This window comes from Limulus polyphemus, unplaced genomic scaffold, assembly GCF_000517525.1.
Source record: "Limulus polyphemus unplaced genomic scaffold, Limulus_polyphemus-2.1.2 Scaffold1407, whole genome shotgun sequence".
NCBI lineage: Eukaryota > Metazoa > Arthropoda > Merostomata > Xiphosura > Limulidae > Limulus > Limulus polyphemus.
In genome coordinates, this window is record NW_013667017.1 from 68887 (window position 1) to 76786 (window position 7900).

Below are 7900 nucleotides of genomic sequence, written 5' to 3' on the forward strand. Positions count from 1 at the left end.
ACAGGCAGTTGCTGTCCATTTGAAACTTAGATTCATATACACATTGTGTTTTTTGTTGATGTAACATGGTAAGGCAGAAGCTGTTACTCTAACAATAGGTTAGCTTAAAATGATTTTGACGGTTTATTTCGCTTAGCATTGTGCGGTAGGGTTAATTCTAACGCTAGATATTCAAACTACTAGTTTTGTTATTTATTAAAGACTGACTTGGCTGATATCTTTCATCATGGTAAGCGCCTTAAAAATAGTTTAAAACATTTAGACTTTATTGGGCTTATGTATATTGAAGAGTTGTTTGTCAATGTGATTAAGTTCCAAAGGAAGCTCTGGCATATCGTGGTAGTATATCATTTAAAATATTTCAGCTTTATTGGAGTTATAGTGGTATTATGTCAGTTATAACATTTCCTTTCGGGCTTATAATGGTATGATCCCATTTAAAAATATTTCAACTTCTTGGGACTACAATCCGTTAAACCGGTTCTTTGCCAGGCTTTAGAATATCATGCTCACTGTCGCCTTTTTTTATAATTTAAAGTCCAAAAATGTAATAATAATAATAGACTCTCAGCGTCGGGTCAATAATTTCGTTTTAGCAGCTACTAGTAACCGAAACGCTATATTCGAATTACGAGTCCCAAATCTTTTTTCTTTCCTTCCTTTTCTAAGTATATTCCCATGTGTTCACATTATTAGTATTAGGGTAAGTCATTAATATAAGATATGATATGATTTTGTATTTCTACACATCTGCAGAATCAAATCAAAAGTTAACCTACGTAGCCACATTTATTGACCAGCCATGGCAGAGTGAACCTAAGTGCTGACATATTAACACTCAATAAAACACTACAACTTTATGAGGCTTCGATAGCGATTCAAATACACAACACGAATAATGTCCTGAACAAACGTTTTAACAAGTTCGAGGGGGTTTCTGATAAATTATAGCTGCTTTCAATAGCGCCGTTTCACCCACGACTTTAAGGGAACGTTTGTTAATCACAAACCCCAAAATAACTCGTACCCTCTTCGCCCTCGCTATTTAAATCGGAGATCGGATGGTGACCAAACCGGACCACTGCAGTGGGTACGGCCAATCAAATAATGCATTAGGTCTCTACGTCACATATTCTCTTTTCAATTTCACCTCTGGTGAAAAAGAAAAGAAAGCTTTAACACACATATATATATACAGTCATTAGACAGTTGGTCCGCTGTCTAATATCGAATAATGAATTTGATGATTTGTCATAATATTATTCTCGTACCTAAATTAATTTAGGTTACTATATAGTGTAGTAAAATAGACTCAAAACACCACAGGAATAAACATTCTTTTTAACTGTTCAGAAGCTACAAATAATGATTTCATTGTCATTACAACCAACAAGCATTCTCTGCTCTGAACAATTAATAGAGCTTCTTTTTACCAATGTTTCTACGGGTTCGGCCTCAAGTAGTTGCATTAACGACCTATTATAAGGAATAGAAAAAAATCATCAGCCAATGAAAGAACAATGCAACCAGGTTGGTTGTCTAGAAGTATCAGAAAAAAACTCGGAAAAGAGACGAAGGTTGTTTTCTTCACATATTGTGTGAATGTCCGCAGATAGTGTAGCACAAGCTATCTACAAAATGCTATTTTCGGGTGGGCGGGGGGAGGTGAGGCCTAGAAACTTGCAGCAGCTGCTTATCATCATGAGAACGTTGGTGACGTGGAAGTATGACTCACGTAGTTCTTGACTTGTGTCCCCTCAGGACGATGACTCTTGCAGCTAAGTTATCTTTGTTTAATTAATATTTCATAATTTATATTTCCCGAACTGTCTTTAAGAAGTGAATAATTAAATAGTAAGATAGGCAAATGCTGTGTGTGAATAACAGTCAGGAGGAAGAAAACATGGGAGATAAATAGCTCTTAATGACACTCTGGATACATCAAGATTTTGATACAGATCAAAGCACCGGAAATGACGTCATGATGCATCACCAATTTAAACTACTTTCCTAAAAAAGAAGATACGATAACATCTCATATCATATTACGAGGCTGAAACTGTGTTTAAAATGTTTTAATTAGATAGACAGAATTCTAATAAATTAACACCTCATGAAGGCATTATTACAGAAGAAAAATCACGTAGGAAAGATGACAGAGTCCAAGCAATATTTTGGAGAAAGAACTCACCTAGTGCGGACTCCTTCTTGATGCTGATATTTAGTTATTTCTCCCCATTCAATTTATAAAAAATAAGAAAAAAATCATACAGAATAAATAGAATTATATTAATAATTACACAAAGGTGAATGGTTTATTCCATGTTTCTCACTGAGGAGCTAAGTATTTGTGTTTTAATGACGTCATGTTTTTTTCTCTTGAACTAACTTACATAGGGTATATTTTGTCACTATTATTCTCAGTTATTCTGTGACAATCATCCAGTCAAGTGGGGCTATTAATTACACTTATTTTACCATAATTACTTTAAGTTGGCGGATCGGTTATTTTATCACGATTATATCATTTTAGGGGGTCTAGTACTTATGATTATTGTATGATAACTATATAATCTAATCAAAAACATCTTAAGTGTAAAAAAAAAAGTGCACCCAAAAAAAGGATTGAGCGTGCGACTTAAAGGAATGAAATAAAATCTAGCTACCAGTTTGGCCGCCACACTTATAGCATTGATAACCATGACTATTACCTACCTGACAACCCATTTATTTATGACAGTCGTCTTACTCAAAACCGCAAATGAAAATCACATACGCAGTAGGATAGTACGAATAAAATAATGTCTATGTTAATTACTGCGGTTTAAATGGCTATAATAAGAGAGTATCGAGAAGCGGTCAACATCAGTTAGTGTTAGTGTAATGAGAAAAGCAAGCTCGTGATAAGTTTGAATATCCGGCGTTTTTTTGTTGTTTTTTTTTGTGCTAGTTTTCTGGATTTTTAGTCAGAAAAAAAGCGTGAGAACTAAACTTAGTAGACAGTGCTGTGTGATCCTATATAATAATATTTAATCAACATAGGAAGAAGGTTGTGGAGATACAACAAAGATATAGCTACCTTTCGTTCATAGTATACAGATACTGGTTAATATACCCATTTCGGTACAAAATGTCAAGGGATTTCGATTGTATGCCATTTGGTCGTCATTGGAGAGAACATGTGGGTAATGAATATACATGATAATCTAAACATTCATAAAGGCTGAGTGGGGAAATCGAAGTGAATGGGGATTAACAGTCTATTAAATAATAAATTAAAATTCAGTTTAATGTTTGTTGAAAGTTTCCTTACTGAGTAGATGACATAATTTATTCGTATATATTTGGAATGCCCCCTAGTGGGACAGCGGTAAGTCTACGAACTGAAAACCTTGAAATCGGGGGTTCGATTCTCCGTGGTGAACACAGCAGATAGCTCAACGTGACTTTGCTCTGAAACAAACAAACAGATTTGGAAAAATCTGATCGGGTTTGATATTTTTCTGTCTCTCGTGAAACCTTATGACTTCCGATTACAACTAAGAAGCCGGTCCCTCGTATTAGGAGGCATATTATGGACTCTTCTGGCACATTTGTCTTAAATCCAACATGCTGTATGTTCTTACTTATTGTTAACTTCCAGGTCTAGATGTATATATATATATTTTACACATTACAATACAATGTTATACTAATATATCTTATTCAACGATAAATAATTTTTGAATGCTCCACATCTATCCAAAATTTCGCTTCCCTAAAAAGGCAACTGTACATGTTAACCCTAGAACGCCAGCGTTAAACCCTTTCTTAAAAAGGAAACTATACGTGTTAACGCTAGAACGCCAGCGTCAAACCCTTTCTTAATAAGGAAACTGTATGTGTTAACCCTAGACCGCCAGCGTCAAACCCTTTCTTAAAAAGGCAACTGTACATGTTAACCCTAGAACGCCAGCGTCAAATCCTTTCAATTGATATATTTGGCCACGCCCAAGGTCTCATAAATTAATCTACACTACTCCTACCTAAAAAAAAAAATAAGTTGAGGGTAGGCTGGTAGAGATCCTGGTGAGTAATAAAATCGAATCAGGAATACGCGCGCCCCACGCTTGGTATTGCTGGCGCACAAAAACATAGCTAATAGAGGGGGGGGGGGAGCCTCATAGATTAATTTACTCTAATCTTGCTTAAAAGAATTTAAAGTTCCGCGGCTACTGAGGATTCCCTCTAGTTACTGTTCATTTCGCTACTTATAAATATTTACGCTCCTGTATTACAAAAGACGCTCCACCCCTCTCTAAAATTTCCCGGTGGGTCAGCTGTAAGTTTACGGACTTAGAACGCTAAAATATATTGTTGGATTCCCCGCGGTGGACAATGTGCATATAGCTAATAGTGTAGCTTTGCGTAAAACAATTCCACCTAGTGTTACGGCAGTGTAGAGTTTGTTCTTCTGCTTCAGCCGTTTTCTGAGTAAAATATTTACAGCCTCTAGATTCATGAATCACTCTAGATGCAAACATATATATACTATAGTAATATTTCATCTGACGCACTAATTAGTAACTTAGTTATCTACTAGGTTATGACACACTTCTGGAGTTGCCCTTAAAAAAAAAAAAGTCACGTGACCCGCCATACCTGATACGTAAGCAGGATTCAAGTATGAATGACTCATTTCTTTTAATGACGTCATGATGGTGACCTGATTTGCACAAGGTTAAATTAGAAAAAGCAGGTAACATCTAGTTTTTAATAACGCAATTATAATTCACATTTTTGAAAATGTTTTGCAGATAAAAACATGCTATTTACTTAATTAGGCATTTTTCCCCCAACCCAAACGCGTACGAGTATTACCAAAACTATCGCGAGGACCAATGTAGTACCATAGTTCTTTATCGTAGTTTGAGTTCCAAACTAATTCTTACCCTAATTGGCGCAAAGCTATAGATATTCGATTGATTACGCAGTGTCCACGCAGGGAACGAACCCCGAAATTAAGCGTTTTACCCTAATTGTAAACTACATTTTGATAGTGTTTACTCATCACATCTATTCAGCAACATCGTTTCCTGGGATGGAGGAAGGGGAACATACACACAAAACAATTTGTATTGTATTAAATACCTTTGAAAGAAACTTGTTCGTGCCATTTGGAACTAGAAAAAAAATATAGGCACAGCAAACTGGTGTTCCCAATCCTCTTAGACAAAACCGTTAAAATTGAGAGAAACCCAATAGAATATAATTGGCCACGTACAAGGAGGTGTGTCATTCAAATTATTTCTAATTTTAAGGAATTTTGTGTTGTTCATGCAGACAACAGTACAGACTAATTCACTGTATATATCAAATAGATCATTCAAGTGGATTTGTCCTCCTGAGACCAAAACTGTAATTTGATCTCAAATCGATCAAGAGATAACGGAACTATGAGCTAAAAGATTGTAATTGAAAAACTGAGAGCCATTCCATGAGCCACGGCTAAAAATCGTTATTTCTTCTGCCTCAACACATGAAAAAGCTAAATTAGTTATGATGCTGAATTGTTCTAGATAGATGCATCATACTTTATTTCACAGATGCTGAAATGGTCTAACTAGCTATGTTTTTATTCACATAAGCTGAGTTATTCTAGCCAGGTGCGTTTTTCTTTATAGATGTTTAGTTGTTCCAGTCTGGCGCATTATCCCTACCTTGGGAAGTTTTATTATTAATATCATTTCAATTAACCTTAATTGTTTGGTGCTAATCGCAAACATAAACCAATGGCAATCTTTCGAAAAAACACCGAATAAAATTAAATAAACTACATATGTTAGTATGGTTATATCTTACGTCCCGCTGAACATGCTCTGGATGCGTTATAGAAGTAAGAATCAGTCGTATTATTCGGTTCAAATCGGACAAAGCCCTTGTTGAGCAGCGGGTGTTGCTGGCGGATTACCTTCCCTCTGGTCAGTAGTTCAAAATTAGGGCCCAATGTACCTGAATCCTAGTGATCTTTGTCACGTGCAAAAAAGGTTCCGTTCTGGTTGAAAATGTCAATAGCTTTCTTAAAGCTTCGACTTCAACTCTCATGGAGCCCCCCAATGACTCAGCGGCAAGTATGAAGGCTTATAATGCTAAAAACTGGGTTTCGATATCCGTAGTGGGCACAGCACAAATAGCCCATTGTGTAACTTTGTTCTTAACAACAAACAATCATGGATTTCTTCAATATGGTACTACCCTTCTACTGTCGTAGCTACACCATCTTTGTACTGGTAGCGAAATGAATAACAATTCCTTGTTTAATCACTGAAGTTACCAGCTGCTGTTTCCATATGGTTAAACTGGTTCCGAAGGATATTTAAGAAAAACTTCAGGTCCTCCCCAGCGTCAAATATGACACATTACGCTCTAAATCTAACTACACAGTGCACAAATGTCAAGTGCTTCAAGGCGGGTGAGAGAGAAGTATATAATTTTGTTATTCAGCCATTCCGCAAGTAACTTTTTCCCAAACAGTTTTTATCAACGGACTTGCACTTAAGGAACCGCAAAAATTAATTTCAAGTACGTGATAAGCCCGGAACTGAAACATCTGTCGTCCTTGCCACCAAAGTTACTAGACGTACACTTCTGAACAGGTTGTCCAAGTAAAACGAAGTTTTTAAGGACACGAACAGGAAATTCTGATTTTCAACTGCCAAGATTATTACAACGAAGTGGAACATTAACGTATACAATATAAAAATATTTCAATTGCTGGTGAATTACAATTCTACCATGTTTCACGTTTCTTGAGGGCTATAGTTTCTTTTTTTCTTATTCTTACAGCTTGCTCGTTGTTGAAACTAAATGTTACGTTAAAGTTCTTAGTACAATCTCATTCTTGATCCAGATGTTTGAATACCTACCGGCATTGGGCTTCAGATGCTCTTTTATTGGTAATTCTTCAAATACAGATCTCGTGTTTGTCTGTGTTGCGAAAAAACTTGCTTTCTTGAGCAGAGCGAGCCGTTTCTGGGAGTGGTGGTGCACAATAAAGAATTATTGCAGGTGTCAACAACTAAAGTAAGTTGTAGCTCGCCCGTCACCACATGAGGGAGGGGGGTCATGGACGACGAAAAGAACTCGCTATGCATTTACAACACGTGTAGATGACTGAACACTACAGGTGACTTTGAGCCGACACGTTCTGTTTCATTCACATCCGTACCCGTTCAAACCAACAGGTCAGATTTATAAGCTCAGAGAAGACAAAGGTATGCTTGTAAGTGTATATGTCATCGAATGTCACACCTGCATGGGGACTGTTTTGAAAACTTTGTTTTTAAGGTGACGTAGTAAAGATTTTTCCAACTTATCACACGAAAAAATAAAATTCAAAAGAAAAACTAAAAGCAAGAAATACAGAAATATTTAAACTTTTGACGACTGGAATAATGAAGTCCAGCAGAGGCTCAGACGGAGAGTTGGAGGTGTTGAAAGATACATTACAGCAAGAGTAACACCATCACCCATTTTTATATTAAACCAAGGGAACTCGAATATATATAGTAAAGGTGAAGATTTTAACGAAAACCAGAAGTTATCTGTTAGAAGGAAGACGGCTTGCAGACATAAATTACTTACCACGTTCTGATAATACTGTGAGGAAGTTCACAATACCCGAGAGGAGTTATAGGAAATCCTACGATGGGAAGGGAAAGAGCTAAAAATGCATTATTTGAAGAAAATAGCTTCACAAATATATATTCTGTATATATTCAACTTGGGGCATGATGGTGGATAAGACAAAAAACGCGGCCCGGCTAACTAATAAATTAATATTTGCTGTAAAATTACCTGACAACCCATTTATTTATGACTATTACCTACCTGACAACCCATTTATTTAGGTAATAGTCAT